This window comes from Aegilops tauschii, chromosome 2, assembly GCF_002575655.3.
Source record: "Aegilops tauschii subsp. strangulata cultivar AL8/78 chromosome 2, Aet v6.0, whole genome shotgun sequence".
Taxonomy (NCBI): domain Eukaryota; kingdom Viridiplantae; phylum Streptophyta; class Magnoliopsida; order Poales; family Poaceae; genus Aegilops; species Aegilops tauschii.
This window is the reverse complement of record NC_053036.3, coordinates 212014127-212034262: the sequence shown is the minus strand read 5'-3', so window position 1 is coordinate 212034262 and position 20136 is coordinate 212014127.

Sequence of the window (20136 nt, the reverse complement as noted above, 5' to 3'; positions counted from 1 at the left end):
AACAACATTTTACTATTGCTTTTATCTGTTGCACATATCCTGCAACTTATCTTCTTCTACTATAAAAGGTTCAGGTTGATGTTTTGAAAATTGACATTTATGTGCCAGTATCTTGAGCAGTCGTGCTCTTCGTAGGAGTACTCACCTCGGGTCCATCTAGGGAATTAACTCATCCATCTTGCTATTCTAGAATTTGGAGCATCTTATACTTGGTAAGAAACACATATGAGACGATTAATCGATCGATGGCCGGCAACAAATACCTAGAAGCAGCACTACGACACAACAAATTGTCATTTGCGCGCATGCTTGCTCGTCTGCACTTCATTTTGTTCAGTAGTTTGTTAGTGTGAGTTGCTTAACTTACATGTAATTTTTTTTCTTCTGTCGTAACTAATTATGTGTCCATGTTGCAATGCTTATCTTTTGGTGAGGTTATTGTTGGTGGGTTCAGGATTTTCAGATTAGGTAGAAGGTGAGTCCTTAGGTGTTGTCCAGATGCGCTTCATACCTACCAAAAATCATGAGTTTTAGCTACAATTGTTTACGTTGAGCTGTGGCTGTAGATAGCTCGGTTTGGAGTTACATTTCCTTACATCTAACAACACGACGCAACAAGGGCAACTTTCCCTTACCACTGGCCTCTAGTGTCACACAATACACCTATAGGAAGGCCGACTGTATGGCCTCTAGTGTAATGTGTGCTCTTTTGTGCTCCAGCGTATGGGCTCCTGTGCAAGCATTTCATTTTTTGTTGCCTTTAGGAATATTATTTTGCTTTTTGGACAGTTTCAGCTGCTTTTAAGTTTGTATAAGACTGAACTATGTAAGGTTTCATTGTCTTGCAATGGAGCCACGAAGAGCCTCTCTGATTTTCTAAAAGAAAAAAGCGTTCTTTCCTCGTCATTCAATAGAATATCGGTAATCATATTCTAAGACTATCTCACATATTATTCGACCTAGAGCTTTGAGGTGCAAAGTTCACCAAATTGAATCACAACACAAATGGTTTAGTCCAATTTTATTTCGAAACTGCTCCATACACGACAAAGTTTGGGAGATCTGTGCATGACTAGAGAATCCAACGGCCTTGCTCCGCCATGGACAAGATTCATCCACTGCATTTAATTGTCGTCCGCAAATTGTCCAATATTACCGTCCATGTGGCACTGCTCATTTTATTTTCATGGAGTTGTCATACATTTATTGAAAAACTTAGATGTTAACCGTATTTTGGGGAAGTATTATCTTGCTAAAGGAATTTGATGTGGTAGCATGCATGAGTTTTCGATGAATTTGTACAAATTTTTAACCTCCAGAATATTTTTCTGGTGTACTGTTTTTGCTTCTGAAATAATATGACTCTATTGATCCTTGGCTTCTTTATAATCACTACGTAGGAGGCAATATAGGATATCTTGGAATATCAAAACCTCCACCAACCACGCCTTGCTAAGACAAGCACATTGTGAAATATACCCCAACTACATGGTTGCGTGTTTGAAATTCCAATGTGTGTGGGTGAGGGTGGAAGGGGTTGAGGATGCGACCCGGATGCGCTATTGACAACCATGTGGCTAGATTGGACTAGGGAGGCTACCTGTAGTAGGGAGACAAAGAGGTGGGGATAGTGGTGAAAGAAGAAGCGTGTGATTGAGTGGTGAAATAGTAGTCAACAATGTTGCCTGTTTGCAGGAGTATCCTATAGATAAGACATGATTGATGTTATACTATTGGAATATGTATGTCCCCATTGCAACGCATGGGCAAATAGCTAGTATTGGTATAGATCTCTACTACCTGAAAGTCTTATGTTTCGTCCAACCCCTTTGTTCAACTCCCCCGTACGTTCCCACGTCCCACCATTTTCTATCCCCCACCCATCTGGTTATCCATACATCTAGTTTTCTATTAAAACTGGTTTCTATATGGATTGCCAAATCAGATCAATCATATCTTTGGTAGTAGTTAGTAAAGCAATAAAGGTCACACGAGAAGGACTCAATTCACATTCAAAATAAAGGATATCTGCAAAAAGAGGAATGAATCAATCAAAAGGAACTATCAATCACGTTTAACAAGTATTTGGTAACAAAATAAAATCATCGGGAAGGAATCAATCACAGATGAGGCATATCACCATGTTTCCTTGTTGGTACAGATCTCCCTCTCCGAAGCTATGCGTTTTCTGTTTCTCTCTTTCTCTTTCAAAACTTGTGACAAACTAAAGCTGATTTTAAGATTTTAATATGGCCAATTAAGCTTAGAAAAAAACGTTGATGAAACTATCAAAAAATAGGAACCCATAAGTATATGATGTTCGTCTGCAATTGTATGCATACCTCTACAAAGCAGGCTGTGCACTATGTGAAATTGTTCTGTACTATAAGGTTAAGGCTAATTCTAATGTACTACAAGCTGAAAGTATCAAACAAATATTGTGTGCTGACCTAAAAACACATACACAATCTGAACTTTACATATTATGTTCGACAGTAGTGTGGCATCATCTTTTTCTATTATCGATATTTTCTATTAGCCATACATGTTAGTTGTCCTACTTAATTCCCAACTCATCATATTGCTCTTGACTTTTAGTCATGCTTGAAGCTTTGGTCTTCAGCTACATCAGATCAGAAAGCATGTCTTAGACTAAAGGTAAAATTGGAACTTGGCGGTGATTACATCATATGCTACCTTAGGTGGCGTGCGGGGGTGCATCCCCGGCAAGCTTATATTGCCGCTTCGCCAACTTCTGCTTATCATCTTGACACGCCTCTGGACGGGTGTCAAATGGGTGTGGTCTCTCTTCTAGCAAACCGCCACGTCCTTAGTGAGAGCCACTTAGCCGCCTAGGGGGCTCGACACCGCATCGATAAGGGACTGGCGTTGTGATGCGGTGGAGCGGTGGTAAATGGCCTGTGCCTGCAGGGGGCAGGGCTTGCCGGCCTTCTTGGAGGGGTGCGTGCTTCGGTCTCTGGCCGTCCCGGAGACGCGGCTGGCACGGTTTGGCTTCGCTCTTGTTTGATGCATCGACCTTGCCGGCCTCTCTGGCCAGCAAAGGACACTTCTCTTGGAATCTTTGTCTTCTATGTTGGCTTGGTCTTCTTGATACGCTCCTTGATCTCACGAAGAGCGGCTTCTCTGGCTCAGCCTTGCGTTACACATTGGCGCTGGATGTATGAACGTCACTACGCCTACGCACGAGCTCGGTCGGCAAACGCAAATGTTTGTTGCACCGACATTTTGCAGCAACTTTATCTTGTGTTGATTCTTCTTTTTTCTTTGGGTTTGGGACAAAGAGGGTTATGTTTTATGGCTAAATAAGATTTTGTTCTTATGTTTCACCTTAGTTCATGTTTATACAGTTTTGAGAGGTACTTAACTTATGTTTCCTTTTAAATTGACTGATTTTCAACAAAAGAGATCAAAAGAATATTTTGAATTGATCAAAAAATGTGGAAACACAAGATTTTACAAAGAGAGTTACACACGATGTTGATAATGAAAGCGGAGGGGGGTGAAGGGTAAAGAGAAAGTTGTCACTTTAGTAGATGGCGTCTAAGGAAGTTGATAATGTGAGGGAAGGAGAAGCGGACATGATCATTTTGCTTCTATATGAATGGAAACCACATGCCATTATGTTTGACACACAATTCTTAATTAGATAAACTTTCTCATTGCTTTACTTAATTTTTATTCCGTGGCAACAAACGGGCATTTAGCTAGGAAGAAGGAGCTCAAGGGAGCAAGAAAATATGAGAGGAAGGATAAGTTTACTCATAATTCACAAATAAATTTTCTTCTTTATCGAAATCTTGTAATTGCTCCATGTGTGAATCTGTCTTATGTTAACAACTATGTGATTTTGTGCTTAAAATTCAAAGTGTGGGCGTGAGCCGGATGAGGTATAAACGGAAGTGGTGAGCATTGTTTGGGGAGATGAAGATACTGGGGTGTGGAAGGAGAAGAGTGTTTGAATTAATGGTAGAAAAAAATCGACTACATTTTGTTAAAAAATGATGATGGATATATGCATGTAAATTCTAAAAGCATATATCTGATGTCCCTGTTCCAAGCACGGGCAGTTAACTATTTTTCCTAACGAACATTCCTTGAAAATCACCTTAACAGTCACATCTTTGTTGACTTGCCAAATAAATTATATTTTGTTTGGTAAGTACAAAAGTGATTACAATATAATATCACGGACTGGATTTACATTTATTCACGCAATCATGTAATATGGTTAGGTAAATTATGGGTTAATGTGTCAGTGTACAAAAGTATGGGCTCTCCTTTTGTCCCCTTTACTTGTGCACGGGCAGTCAGAGCCACGTGCCATGACCACACTTAATAGGGCAGAGGAGGGAAGCCGGAGAGGAGCCCAAGCACAAGACAACCAAGGCAACGCCAAGACCAGAAGCACTAGAGAACAGAGAGGCGAGGTGGACTCCCCCCCGGCAAGACCTTTGCCGGGGCGGCCTCCGCGGCCCCGGCAAGAGCCTTGCCGGGGCAACTTGCCCAACGCCAGCAGAGCGAGCCACCCTTGAGCCCACGGGTTCTAACACCACCAGCTCCATTGGAACCAGGGCTCGGGAGGCACCTCCGTGGTGGCATGCAGATCTTTGTCAAGATCATGAATACATGAGATCAGATGAGAACCAGAAGACGACGACCCTCGGCGGGATCCTAGCCGAGGAAATCCACAAGATCCCCGGCAAGCGCCTTGCCGGGGACGAATGCAACGCCATGGCAAGACCCTTGCCGGGCCCCCGTCAAGACCCTTGCCGAGGGCATCGGCGGGGCCACAGCCAGACCCGCACGAGCCAAGACTCCACCGCCGTTCCGAAGCAGCTGCTAGCTCAACCAGCTGGGCAGGCACCTGCGTGGCGACGGGCGGCCTCTACACCGACTCAGCAAGCACCTGCGCGGTGGCACGCGGATCTTCGTGAAGACCCTGCCACCGCGCCACCTCAGCAGCCTGCCTGCCTACATGGCACCGCACGCATCACTGGCCCGGGCGTGTGTCGAAGCGAGGCGGGGCGGCGACGGACGGGACGGGCCTCGTTCCCGTCCCCGATAAAGCTAATGGACACCTAAGTAGCGCATTTAATGCGCTTTGTCCCGTAACGCCGGGTGATAAGCTAGCGCGCGATACACCTTTCCACCTCCTGTGTGCCACTATGGCGACCCCTTTTGCCTATAAAAGGAGGCCCGAGGTGACTAGGAGAGGGATTCGGCTCTTTTGGGCAAGTTACACCCCGTAGCTAGCTCAAGAACACAAGACACTCAATACATCCACCGAAGCAGGAATAGGGCATTACGCATCCTCGCGGCCCGAACCTGGGTAAACGACCCGTTTGCTTCCTGTCAGACCTGCTCTTTGCACAACCTCTCGCCCGCCAACCGTAGAAGGGATTCCAGTGATCCCATAGGTGTCGTTTCCCACCGACATCTTTGGTGCGCTAGGTAGGGGGCGCGCAGTTGTGAGAATCTGGTCTAGCAGTTAGCCTAGCAGTTCTTCATCACCATGGCTCCCAAGAACAAGACGATCACGGCGATCGGCTCGTCGGGAGCCGAACGGCCCGTGCCAGTGCGGGCGAGCAGCGGGCCGGTCGCGGACAGAACTCAAGCCGTGGCCCGCGAGCACCAGCACCGCGCTGGCAGTCAGAGCCTGGCGAGTGGCGTCGTTCGTGCGCCAGACAATGGGCCGCACACTGCCAAGTCCGAAGACGGAGTTGGGGCCCCCGCAGGCGACGCGGGGCCCTCTAGGGGTGTCGCTATGCCACCTACGGGCAGCGCAGCAACCTCCAAGACGCTACGCCGGTGCCCACAACGCGCTCTTCCCAGGGTATGCGTGACCAGCAGCGTCACCACGCCGGTGACCCTAGACATCGCCATGGGAAGAGCCATGTGCATCATCCGTGGGACAAAGGAGGCCAGCATGCCCGCCGAAGTGCTGGCGAAAATGGCACGCAGCCGCTGGGCCGTGATAGAGCTCCTTCTAACGTGGTTAGAAGTCGAAGCGCGCCACGGTCCACGTGGCGAAAATGACATCATCGTGGAACATGTGGGAGCCAACATGGGTATCCAGATCCCGCTGTTGGTTATTGACCGGAGAGGCGTCTCGGTCATGTCTGCATGTCTCCCGAACCCGTAGGGTCTACACACTTAAGGTCCGGTGACGCTAGGGTTGTAGAGATATATGTATGCGGAAACCCGAAAGTTATTCAGAGTCCCGGATGAGATCCCGGACGTCACGAGAGGTTCCGGAATGGTCCGGAGGTGAAGAATTATATATAGGAAGTCCAGTTTCGGCCACCGGGAAAGTTTCGGGGGTTACCGGTATTGTACCGGGACCACCGGAAGGGTCCCGGGGGTCCACTGGGTGGGGCCACCTATCCTGGAGGGCCCCGTGGGCTGAAAGTGGAAGGGAACCAGCCCTTAGTGGGCTGGGGCGCCCCCCTTGGGCCTCCCCCCATGCGCCTAGGGTTGGGAACCCTAGGGGGGAGCTTCCCCCTTGCCTTGGGGGACAAGGCACCCCTTCCCCCCCTTTGGCCGCCGCCCCCCTTGGAGATCTCATCTCCCTGGGCCAGCGCCCCCCAGGGGGGCCTATATAAAGGGGGGGAGGGAGGGCAGCAACCTACAGCCTTGGGCGCCTCCCTCCTCCCCTGCAACACCTCTCTCTCTCGCAGAAGCTCGGCGAAGCCCTGCCGGAGACCCGCTACATCCACCACCACGCCGTCGTGCTGCTGGATCTCCATCAACCTCTCCTTGCCCCTTGCTGGATCAAGAAGGAGGAGACGTCGTTGCACCGTACGTGTGTTGAACGCGGAGGTGCCGTCCGTTCGGCACTCGGTCATCGGTGATTTGGATCACGGCGAGTACGACTCCGTCATCCACGTTCATTGGAACGCTTCCGCTCGCGATCTACAAGGGTATGTAGATGCACTCCCTTCCCCTCGTTGCTAGTACACTCCATAGATGCATCTTGGTGAGCGTAGGATTTTTTTTTAAATTATGCTACGATTCCCAACAGTGGTATCAGAGCCAGGTCTATGCGTAGTTACTATGCACGAGTAGAACACAAAGAAGTTGTGGGCGTTGAGTTTGCCAATTCTTCTTGCCGCTACTAGTCTTTTCTTGTTTCGGCGGCATTGTAGGATGAAGCGGCCCGGACCGACCTTACACGTACACTTACGTGAGACAGGTTCCACCGACTGACATGCACTAGATGCATAAGGTGGCTAGCGGGTGTCTGTCTCTCCTACTTTAGTCGGAACGGATTCGATGAAAAGGGTCCTTATGAAGGGTAAATAGAAATTGGCAAATCACGTTGTGGTCATACGTAGGTAAGAAAACGTTCTTGCTAGAAACCTACAAACCACGTAAAAACTTGCAACAACAATTAGAGGACGTCTAACTTGTTTTTGCAGCAAGTGCTATGTGATGTGATATGGCCAGAAGATGTGATGAATGATATATGTGATGTATGAGATTGATCATATTCTTGTAATAGGAATCACGACTTGCATGTCGATGAGTATGACAACCGGCAGGAGCCATAGGAGTTGTCTTTATTATTTTGTATGACCTGCGTGTCATTGAATAACGCCATGTAAATTACTTTACTTTGTTGCTAAACGCGTTAGCCATAGAAGTAGAAGTAATCGTTGGCGTGACGACTTCATGAAGACACAATGATGGAGATCATGATGATGGAGATCATGGTGTCATGCCGGTGACAAAGATGATCATGGTGCCCCGAAGATGGAGATCAAAGGAGCATGATGATATTGGCCATATCATGTCACTATTTGATTGCATGTGATGTTTATCATGTTTTTGCATCTTATTTGCTTAGAACGACGGTAGCAAGTAGGATGATCCCTTATAATAATTTCAAGAAAGTGTTCACCCTAACTGTGCACCGTTGCGAAGGTTCGTTGTTTCGAAGCACCACGTGATGATCGGGTGTGATAGATTCTAACGTTCGAATACAACGGGTGTTGACGAGCCTAGCATGTACAGACATGGCCTCGGAACACACGCAATACACTTAGGTTGATTTGACGAGCCTAGCATGTACAGACATGGCCTCGGAACACGGAGGACCGAAAGGTCGAGCATGAGTCGTATAGAAGATACGATCAACATGAAGATGTTCACCGATCTTGACTAGTCCGTCTCACGTGATGATCGGACACGGCCTAGTTAAACTCGGATCATGTTTCACTTACATGACTAGAGGGATGTCTATCTAAGTGGGAGTTCATTAAATATTTTGATTAGATGAACTCAATTATCATGAACTTAGTCTAAAATCTTTACACTATGTATTGTAGATCAAATGGCCAACGTTGTCCTCAATTTCAACGCGTTCCTAGAGAAAACCAAGCTGAAAGATGATGGCAGCAACTATACGGACTGGGTCCGGAACCTGAGGCTCATCCTTATAGTAGCCAAGAAAGATTATGTCTTAGAAGCACCGCTAGGTGATGCACCAATCCCACAGAACCAAGACGTTATGAACGCTTGGCAATCACGTGCTGATGATTACTCCCTTGTTCAGTGCGGCATGCTTTATAGCTTAGAACCGGGTCTCCAAAAGCGTTTTGAGAAACATGGAGCATATGAGATGTTCGAGGAGCTGAAACTGGTTTTTCAAGCTCATGCCCGGGTCGAGAGATATGATGTCTCCGACAAGTTCTTCAGCTGTAAAATGGAGGAGAACAGTTCTGTTAGTGAGCACATACTCAGAATGTCTGGGTTGCACAACCGCTTGTCTCAGCTGGGAGTTAATCTCCCGGATGACGCGGTCATTGACAGAATCCTCCAGTCGCTTCCACCAAGCTACAAGAGATTTGTGATGAACTACAATATGCAGGGGATGGAAAAGACCATTCCCGAGGTATATTCAATGCTGAAATCAGCGGAAGGGGAGATCAGAAAAGAACATCAAGTGTTGATGGTGAATAAAACCACCAAGTTCAAAAAGGGCAAGGGTAAGAAGAACTTCAAGAAGGACGGCAAGGGAGTTGCCGCGCCCGGTAAACCAGTTACTGGGAAGAAGTCAAAGAATGGACCCAAGCCCAGGACTGAGTGCTTTTATTGCAAGGGAAGTGGTCACTGGAAGCGGAACTGCCCCAAATATTTAGCGGACAAGAAGAAGGCCGGCAACACCCAAGGTATATGTGATATACAAGTAATTGATGTGTACCTTACCAGTACTCGTAGTAGCTCCTGGGTATTTGATACCGGTGCGGTACCTCATATTTGTAACTCAAAGCAGGAACTACGGAATAAACGGAGACTGGCAAAGGACGAGGTGACGATGCGCGTCGGGAATGGTTCCAAGGTCGATGTGATCGCCGTCGGCACGCTACCTCTGCATCTACCCACGGGATTAGTTTTAAACCTCAATAATTGTTATTTAGTGCCAGCTTTGAGCATGAATATTGTATCTGGATCTCGTTTAATTCGAGATGGCTACTCATTTAAATCCGAGAATAATGGTTGTTCTATTTATTTGAGAGATATGTTTTATGGTCATGCCCCGCTGGTCAATGGTTTATTTTTGATGAATCTCGAACGTGATGTTACACATGTTCATAGTGTGAATACCAAAAGATGTAAAGTTGATAACGATAGTCCCACATACTTGTGGCACTGCCGCCTTGGTCACATTGGTGTCAAGCGCATGAAGAAGCTCCATGCAGATGGACTTTTGGAGTCTCTTGATTACGAATCATTTGACACGTGCGAACCATGCCTCATGGGTAAGATGACCAAGACTCCGTTCTCCGGAACAATGGAGCGAGCAACCAACTTATTGGAAATCATACATTCCGATGTGTGTGGTCCAATGAGTGTTGAGGCCCGCGGAGGATATCGTTATGTTCTCACTCTCACTGATGATTTAAGTAGATATGGATATGTCTACCTGATGAAACACAAGTCTGAAACCTTTGAAAAGTTCAAAGAATTTCAGAGTGAGGTTGAGAATCAACGTGACAGGAGAATAAAATTCCTACGATCAGATCGTGGTGGAGAATATTTAAGTCACGAGTTTGGTGCACACTTAAGGAAATATGGAATAGTTTCACAACTCACGCCGCCTGGAACACCTCAGAGAAATGGTGTGTCCGAACGTCGTAATCGCACTCGATTGGATATGGTGCGATCTATGATGTCTCTTACCGATTTACCGCTCTCATTTTGGGGTTATGCTTTAGAGACTGCCGCATTCACTTTAAATAGGGCTCCGTCGAAATCCGTTGAGACGACACCGTATGAATTATGGTTTGGGAAGAAACCTAAGCTGTCGTTTCTAAAAGTTTGGGGATGCGATGCTTATGTCAAGAAACTTCAACCTGAAAAGCTCGAACCCAAATCGGAAAAATGCGTCTTCATAGGATACCCTAAGGAAACTATTGGGTACACCTTCTACCTCAGATCCGAAGGCAAGATCTTCGTTGCCAAGAATGGGTCCTTTCTTGAGAAGGAGTTTCTCTCGAAAGAATTGAGTGGGAGGAAAGTGGAACTTGATGAGGTGATAGTCACCCCTTCCGAACCGAAAAGTAGCGCAGCGCGGGAAAATGTTCCTGTGGTGCCTACACCGACTGGAGAGGAAGTTAATGATGATGATCATGAAGCTTTGGATCAAGTTACTGAACTTCGTAGGTCCACAAGGACACGTTCCGCACCAGAGTGGTACGGCAACCCTGTCCTGGAAATCATGTTGTTAGACAACGGTGAACCTTCGAACTATGAAGAAGCGATGGCGGGCCCGGATTCCGACAAATGGCTAGAAGCCATGAAATCCGAGATAGAATCCATGTATGAAAACAAAGTATGGACTTTGACTGACTTGCCCGATGAGCGGCGAGCCATAGAAAACAAATGGATCTTTAAGAAGAAGACGGACGCGGATGGTAATGTGACCATCTACAGAGCTCGACTTGTCGCTAAGGGTTATCGACAAGCTCAAGGGGTTGACTACGATGAGACTTTCTCACCCGTAGCGAAGCTGAAGTCCGTCCGAATCATGTTAGCAATTGCCGCATACTATGATTATGAGATATGGCAGATGGACGTCAAAACGGCATTCCTTAAGGAAGAGTTGTATATGATGCAGCCGGAAGGTTTTGTCGATCCTAAGAATGCTAACAAAGTGTGCAAGCTCCAGAGCTCAATCTATGGGCTGGTGCAAGCATCTCGGAGTTGGAACATTCGCTTTGATGAGATGATCAAAGCGTTTGGGTTTACACAGACTTATGGAGAAGCCTGTGTTTACAAGAAAGTGAGTGGGAGCTCTGTAGCATTTCTCATATTATATGTGGATGACATACTATTGATGGGAAATGATATAGAATTCTTGGAAAGTATAAAGGCCTATTTGAATAAGTGTTTTTCAATGAAGGACCTTGGAGAAGCTGCTTATATATTAGGCATCAAGATCTATAGAGATAGATCAAGACGCCTCATTGGTCTTTCACAGAGTACATACCTTGACAAGATATTGAAGAAGTTCAGTATGGATCAGTCCAAGAAGGGGTTCTTGCCTGTATTGCAAGGTGTGCAATTGAGCACGGCTCAATGCCCGACCACGGCAGAAGATATAGAAGAGATGAGTGTCATCCCCTATGCCTCGGCCATAGGGTCTATTATGTATGCCATGCTGTGTACCAGACCTGATGTAAACCTTGCCGTAAGTTTGGTAGGAAGGTACCAAAGTAATCCCGGCAAGGAACACTGGACAGCGGTCAAGAATATCCTGAAGTACCTGAAGAGGACTAAGGATATGTTTCTCGTTTATGGAGGTGACGAAGAGCTCGTCGTAAAGGGTTACGTCGATGCTAGCTTCGACACAGATCTGGATGACTCAAAGTCTCAAATCGGATACGTGTATATTTTGAATGGAGAAGCAGTAAGCTGGTGCAGTTGCAAGCAAAGCGTCATGGCGGGATCTACATGTGAAGCGGAGTACATGGCAGCCTCGGAGGCAGCACAGGAAGCAGTCTGGATGAAGGAGTTCATTACCGACCTAGGGGTGATTCCCAATGCGTCGGGCCCAATGACTCTCTTCTGTGACAACACTGGAGCTATTGCCCTTGCGAAGGAGCCCAGGTTTCACAGGAAGACCAGGCATATCAAGCGTCGCTTCAACTCCATTCGTGAAAGTGTTCAAAATGGAGACATAGATATTTGTAAAGTACACACGGACCTGAATATAGCAGATCCGTTGACTAAACCTCTCCCTAGGGCAAAACATGATCAACACCAGGACGCAATGGGTGTTCGATTCATCACAATGTAACTAGATTATTGACTCTAGTGCAAGTGGGAGACTGTTGGAAATATGCCCTAGAGGCAATAATAAATGGTTATTATTATATTTCTTTGTTCATGGTAATCGTCTATTATTCATGCTATAATTGTATTGTCCGGAAATCGTAATACATGTGTGAATACATAGACCACAACGTATCCCTAGTAAGCCTCTAGTTGACTAGCTCGTTGATCAACAGATAGTCATGGTTTCATGACTATGGACATTGGATGTCATTGATAACGGGATCACATCATTAGGAGAATGATGTGATGGACAAGACCCAATCCTAAGCATAGCATAAAAGATCGTGTAGTTTCGTTTGCTAGAGCTTTTCCAATGTCAAGTATCTTTTCCTTAGACCATGAGATCGTGCAACTCCCGGATACCGTAGGAGTGCTTTGGGTGTGCCAAACGTCACAACGTCACTGGGTGACTATAAAGGTGCATTACGGGTATCTCTGAAAGTGTCTGTTGGGTTGGCACGGATCGAGACTGGGATTTGTCACTCCGTGTGACGGAGAGGTATCTCTAGGCCCACTCGGTAATGCATCATCATAATGAGCTCAATGTGACTAAGTCGTTAGTCACGGGATCATGCATTGCGGTACGAGTAAAGAGACTTGCCGGTAACGAGATTGAACAAGGTATTGGGATACCGACGATCGAATCTCGGGCAAGTAACATACCGATTGACAAAGGGAATTGCATACGGATTGATTGAATCCTCGACACCGTGGTTCATCCGATGACATCATCGTGGAACATGTGGGAGCCAACATGGGTATCCAGATCCCGCTGTTGGTTATTGACCGGAGAGGCGTCTCGGTCATGTCTGCATGTCTCCCGAACCCGTAGGGTCTACACACTTAAGGTCCGGTGACGCTAGGGTTGTAGAGATATATGTATGCAGAAACCCGAAAGTTGTTCGGAGTCCCGGATGAGATCCCGGACGTCACGAGAGGTTCCGGAATGGTCCGGAGGTGAAGAATTATATATAGGAAGTCCAGTTTCGGCCACCGGGAAAGTTTCGGGGGTTACCGGTATTGTACCGGGACCACCGGAAGGGTCCCGGGGGTCCACCGGGTGGGGCCACCTATCCCGGAGGGCCCCGTGGGCTGAAAGTGGAAGGGAACCAGCCCTTAGTGGGCTGGGGCGCCCCCCTTGGGCCTCCCCCATGCGCCTAGGGTTGGGAACCCTAGGGGGGAGCTTCCCCCTTGCCTTGGGGGGCAAGGCACCCCTTCCCCCCTTTTGGCCGCCGCCCCCCTTGGAGATCCCATCTCCCTGGGCCGGCGCCCCCCAGGGGGGCCTATATAAAGGGGGGGAGGGAGGGCAGCAACCTACAGCCTTGGGCGCCTCCCTCCTCCCCTGCAACACCTCTCTCTCTCTCTCGCAGAAGCTCGGCGAAGCCCTGCCGGAGACCCGCTACATCCACCACCACGCCGTCATGCTGCTGGATCTCCATCAACCTCTCCTTTCCCTTTGCTGGATCAAGAAGGAGGAGACGTCGCTGCACCGTACGTGTGTTGAACGCGGAGGTGCCGTCCGTTCGGCACTCGGTCATCGGTGATTTGGATCACGGCGAGTACAACTCCGTCATCCACGTTCATTGGAACGCTTCCGCTTGCGATCTACAAGGGTATGTAGATGCACTCCCTTCCCCTCGTTGCTAGTACACTCCATAGATGCATCTTGGTGAGCGTAGGAATTTTTTTTAAATTATGCTACGATTCCCAACAGTCTGCCCCCATGCGCGACCCGTCAAGCAGAAGGTTAGGACGCAAGCTTTGGAACGACAGGAGTTCATCACAGAGGAGATCAGGAAGTTGGAAGCAGCAGGCATGGTGAGGGGAGTGCTCCATCCAACGTGGTTGGCCAATCCGGTGGTGGTGCGCAAGGCGAACGGGATGTGGAGGTTGTGTATTGACTACACAGATATCAATAAGGCTTGTCCTAAGGACCCCTTCCTGTTGCCGCGCATCGACCAGATTGTTGACTCCACGGCCGGGTGTGATCTGTTATCATTCCTCGACAACTACTCGGGCTACCACCAGATCTTCATGACAAGAGAAGATGAAGAGAAGACAGCATTCATCACCCCATGTGGTACGTATTGCTTTTTATGGAGGCCTTTCGGGTTGAAGAGTGCTGGCTCAACGTTTGCAAGGGAAGTCCAAATGGGTTTTGAGCCCCAGCTACATAGAAATATGGAAGCTTACATGGATGACATAGTGGTCAAAACCAAGGACAAGGCAACTCTTGTACATGACTTAGAAGAAACGTTTGCCAACCTGCGCAAGATGAACCTCAAGCTGAACCCTGAGAAGTGTGTCTTCGGCGTTCCGTCCGGCAAACTTCTCGGGTTCTTTGTGTCGCAGCGTGGGATCGAGGCAAACCCAGACAAGATCAAGGCTATTGAACAGATTGAGGCGCCCATGCGGATCAAGGATGTGCGTCGGCTCACTGGCTGTGTTGCCGCCATGAGCCGATTCATCTCCAAGTCTGCCGAGCGCGCCCTTCCCTTTTTCAAGATTTTGAAAAAGGCGGGCCCAATGGAGTGGACCCCGAAGGCCAAAGCGGCACTACAGGATCTGAAGAAATACCTCTCTTCTACACCAGTAGTGGTGGTGCCTAGACTGCAAGAGCCATTGCTGTTGTATCTGGCGGCAGCGAATCAAGTGGTTAGCGCCGCGCTGGTGGCGCAGAGGGAGGTCGACGAAGAGGCAGTGGCAACGGCAGGACTGACAGATGGCGCATCAAAGATTCCCCCAGCAGGGCCTGGTGCCGGCAAGGAAAGGCCCCCGGCAGAGTCTGACGCCATCGGGACAGGGTCCGCGCAGCCAACTGAAGTGGTGCAGAAGAAGAAGTTGATGCAGCACCCGGTTTACTCTGTCAGCTCCCTCTTGTAGGGGGCTAGGTCAAGGTACTCCGGTGTGCAGAAATTGCTCTTCGGCCTCCTTATGGCCTCGAGGAAGCCGCATCATTACTTCCAAGCCCACGAGATCACAGTCGTCACCCGCCTCCCATTGCAATGGATACTGCACAACCCAGACGCAACCGAAAGGATTGTGGAGTGGGCCTTGGAGTTATCAAGCTTTGGTTTGAAGTTTGAAAGTACTTCGACAATCAGAGCAGAGTCTTGGCGGAGTTCATTGCATAATGGACCTCAACGCCTGACGAGGAGATCCAGGAGACCACTCTCCCCGGCAAGGAAACAACTCGCGACTGGATTATGTACTTTGACGGGGCTTTCCTGTTGCAAGGCGCCGGTGCTGGTGTGCTGCTCGTCACACCCACTGGAGAGCACCTCAAGTATGTAATCCAGATGCACTTTCCCAGGGAGATGTCCACCAACAACACTGCGGAGTACGAGGGATTGCTTGCCGGTCTCAGGATCACGGCAGACCTCAGGGTTAAGAAGCTCATCGTCAGGGGTGATTCACAGCTTGTCATCAGACAAGTCAACAAACATTATCAGAGCCCGTTGATGGAGGCTTACGTAGATGAGGTGAGGAAGCTAGGGGAGCGCTTTGACTGTATACAAGCAGAGCACGTTCCCCGAGCGGAGAACAACATCGCCGATTACCTATCAAAGTGCGCTGCATTCAAGCTACCTGTGGAACCAGGTACTTTTTTGCTTCGGTTAACTCAACCATCCGTCGAACCATCAACGGAGCAGAACAAACAGAGGAAATCAGGACCCGGCAAGTACTTTCCCGCCGAGCCCCCAGGGGCCGCCGGCAAGGGTGTTGCCGTGGGTCCTGAGCCTGCCGAGGAGCGACTGACTCTGGCAGGCCGTCAAGCCCTGGCCGTAGAGACGGCCGCTCCCATGGCAGAAGAAATGCCTTTGGTCCTTGCCGTCGAGCCCCAGGCTCCGGCATGGGCACAACATACCGTCCGATTCCTCCAAACAGGGGAACTTCCTGAGGAGCAGGAAGAAGCGGAGAAAGTAGCCCGTCGGTCAGCTATGTATCAGTTCGTCGATGACGTCCTGTACAGGAAGAGACCGAACGGTGTGAAATTGAAGTGCATTCCCCGGGAGGAAGGATTGGAGCTATTGGCAGAGATACACGGAGGCATATGTGCTTCCCACATAGGGTCGAGGGCCCTTGCCAGCAAGGCATTCCGGCAGGGTTTCTTCTGGCCCACTGCCCTCCAGAATGCAACGACACTAGTAACCAAGTGTGAAGCGTGTCAGTTTCATTCGAAGAAGCTTCGTCAACCAGCTCAAGCCCTTCAAACAATTCCTCTTTCCTGGCCATTCTCGGTCTGGGGGCTCGACATTCTGGGCCCTTTCCCCCGTGCTGTCGGGGGCTTTAAGTACTTGTACGTTGCGATCGACAAGTTCACAAAGTGGCCGGAGGTGGAGGCAGTGAGGAAGGTGACAGCACAGTCAGCCGTCAAGTTCTTCAAGGGGCTAGTGTGCCGTTTTGGTGTGCCAAACAGAGCCATCACCGACAATGGCACGCAGTTCACAAGCCACACCTTCATGCAATATATCCAAGACCTCGGCAACAAGGTCTGTTTCGCTTCCGTGGCAAACCCACGGAGCAATGGCCAGGCGGAGAGGGCAAATGCTGAAGTGTTGCGAGGCCTGAGGACAAAGACTTTTGACAAGCTGCACAAGAGTGGAAGGCGCTGGTTTGATGAGTTGCTGGCGGTGCTTTGGTCGATCAGGATGACGCCAAATCGAGCCACCGGCCAGACACCCTTTGCCCTGGTATATGGGGCAGAAGCAGTTCTCCCCACGGAACTCATATACGGGTCACCTCGAGTGCTCGCTTACGACGAGCTTGAGTAAGAGCAATTGCGGCAAGATGACGCAACGCTCCTTGAGGAAGATCATCTTCGGGCGGCTGTGAGAGCAGCATGCTACCAGCAAGCCTTGCGCCGCTACCATAGCCGCAAGGTTCATGCCCGAAGCTTTGAGGAAGGCGACCTTGTTCTTCGGCACGTTCAGTCGGCCAAGAATTCCAACAAGTTGACGCCAAAGTGGGAAGGCCCTTATCGGGTAATACGAGTCACTAGGCCCGGTGCAGTCCACCTGGAGACCGAAGATGCTGCCCAGTGAGCAACTCCTGGAACATCGAACATCTTCGCAAGTTTTACCCATAAGGCGCGGCTGCCGGGCCTCCCGGCAAGCCACCTATTGTACAAGCTTTGCCGGCAAGGCATGTAACCCTCTGTACAAAGTCAGGAGCAGACCCTGAGCATAAATAAACGAAGCGCTGGCACCCTAAGTTATAGCATGCATGCTAGGTTAAGTCTCTTCCTCGGTTAGGGTTGATAGTGCTTAGCGGCAACTAACCCCTAGACTAGAGGTCGAGTTCACGTCTTTATGTCCTCTTTGGTTCGCAGGGCACATGGACACTTCTGCTGGGCCGCTTGGGAGAAAGAGGGCAAACTGGCGCCCTGACCCCGGCAAGCCAAGACTGCCGGGGGCTGAAGACAGAAGGATCCAACCACGGCAAGCCAAGGTTGCCGGGGGCTGCGGATTCAGATAAGTCTCTCATCCCCTGTTATGCATTTCCGTATGGAACTGGGACATGTGAAACCACGTTTATATTTTTAAACCACCGTGCTCCCCTTTTCCTGTACCCAAGAGCTATCCCCTGGGTCGGAACATGGTCGTAGTCGCGGTGGCAAGAAAATGAACGAGGGGCCCAACTCTACTTCACCCCTGCTTCCGCCAAAAGCGTGAGAATGGCCGACTAAAGTGGGGGGACAGCAAGGCCTGTTGCCGGGCGACAATGTTTATCTTAAAAATAACAAGGATTCATCCCTTGGCATGGGCCTCGCTCATGCGCAAAGAAACCCGGCAAGCACCCTCTTTTATTAAAAACATTCCATACAGGTATAGTTCATACGAAATTAAAAACATGAGCAAGGGGATTACAAGTCTTAAGATTAACAAGTGCCCGCAGGCTTACAAACTAAAAAGAGATAAGGTGCCCGTAATCCCTTTCTTGTCCATCTCCTCTGAAGGTGGAACGAGACAGTGGGAGGGCAAAAGGAGCGCCTAAGCGAGGTGCGAGGAGCAGAAGGCACCAAGAGAACACCTTGGTGCCGGGAAAGGAGCTGGAAGACGAGGCAGCGGGCCGGCAATACGGGACGAAGGCGTCGGTGCCCGCGTACTCCGACTTGACGGCCGCCACCCGCCTTCTTCGGCTTCTCCGGCCCTCCTACGCCAGCCACCCAAGGAGACGACGGGGAGCGCCCCGATGGAGAGCTTGACGAGGAAGGCCCTCGGCAGGGCGCGTGGCCGAGGGAAGGGCGACGCGGTCAGTCAGAGTCAGAATCGGCGTCCCGCCGCTCAACTCCCTCGTCACCGCTGTCGCTGTCCTCCTCGTCACTCCCGCTCGAGGAGGAATCTTCATTATCGGAGGAGCTCTCCACGTAGTACTTCAGGTGAGTTCCAAGATGTCCGAAGACCTTGACGGAGAGCAGGCTGCCCTCCATTAACTTGAAGTAGAGGACGAGCCCCGCCGTCAGGCTATGGATGCGAGCAAATGTCTTCCATCCGCGACGGAGGTACATAACGTGAGGAGCGGGGAAGTCGACGTCGACCCGCGTGCCGCCGTTCCCGCAGCCCCTCATGTGCAATCTGAGGGTCTGGGGCGGATCGAGCTCCATTTCCCGAGCAAATGGGGTAGGAAGACGGAGACGACGACGCGGTGGCCGGCGCAGCCTGATGAAGAACTCCCGAGGCTGGTCCCCGACGTGGCCCTCCATCACGGGCGGCATCGCTGGCGGAAGCACGGCCATCGCGTCGCCTCGTCCCCCTCTCCCTCGACCACCGCAGTGACCTCGGCCTGGCCCCCTCCCCCTTCCTCTCGTGGCCGGCTCCGCCGCCGCGAGCTCGTGGGAAGGAGGAACGCGCTGTTGAGCGGCGACCCTCGTCCCCACCGTTGAAGGGCCTGCGCCCCCTCTCGCCATGATGGGTGGAAGGAAGGAGCGGAAGTGGAAGAAGATGAATGCTGGGAGAACGTGGGATGACATCCCCCCTCTCCCTCCTTATAAAGGGGGGGGGGTCGAGGCTCGACCGCCCCACTCGACCAATCCAGCCATCGGAGGCGCAGGGAATCAGGACCGACCTGCTGCCCAATCAGCGACGGCCCGGTTTCCCGCCTCCACCGCCTGCCACCTGCATGGGGGACGCGTGGTGAGCGAGCAGGGTCGAGGGGATGGGTGAGGCGACCGTTCCCCACCCCGTGATCATGGGGCGCGGGCGCCTTGAAGACCGTGACCCGAGTCCGCTCAGTAAATGAGCCGCGCCTCTGCGCCACCCTCTTTTTCTTACGGGGAAGGCGCGAGCCGCCTCTTCACTGTGATGTGACGCATGCGTGCAGGAACCGCCCCACGCATGACCCCCACGTCACGCACGATCCTCCACGTCGCGCGTTCAACGCGGGTCGTGGGGAAGCGCAGCGGACGAAACAGTAACTACGGTAAAATCCGCCCCACCTGCCCGCGCATCGTTCTGGGCCTGCCCAACAACGCGTCGCGCTTATGTGTGGCCCAGACCCGGGGGCTCCTGTCGGTGTACAAAAGTAGGGGCTCTCCTTTTGACCCCTTTACTTGTGCACGAGCAGTCACAGCCACATGCCACGACCACACTTAACAAGGCAGAGGAGGGAAGCCGGAGAGAAGCCAAAGCACAAGACAACCAAGGCAATGCCAAGACCAGAAGCACTAGAGAGCAGAGAGGCGAGGTGGACTCCCCCGGAAAGACCTTTGCTGGGGCGGCCTCCGCGGCCCCGGCAAGAGCCTTGCCAGGGCAACTTGCCCAACGCCAGCAGAGC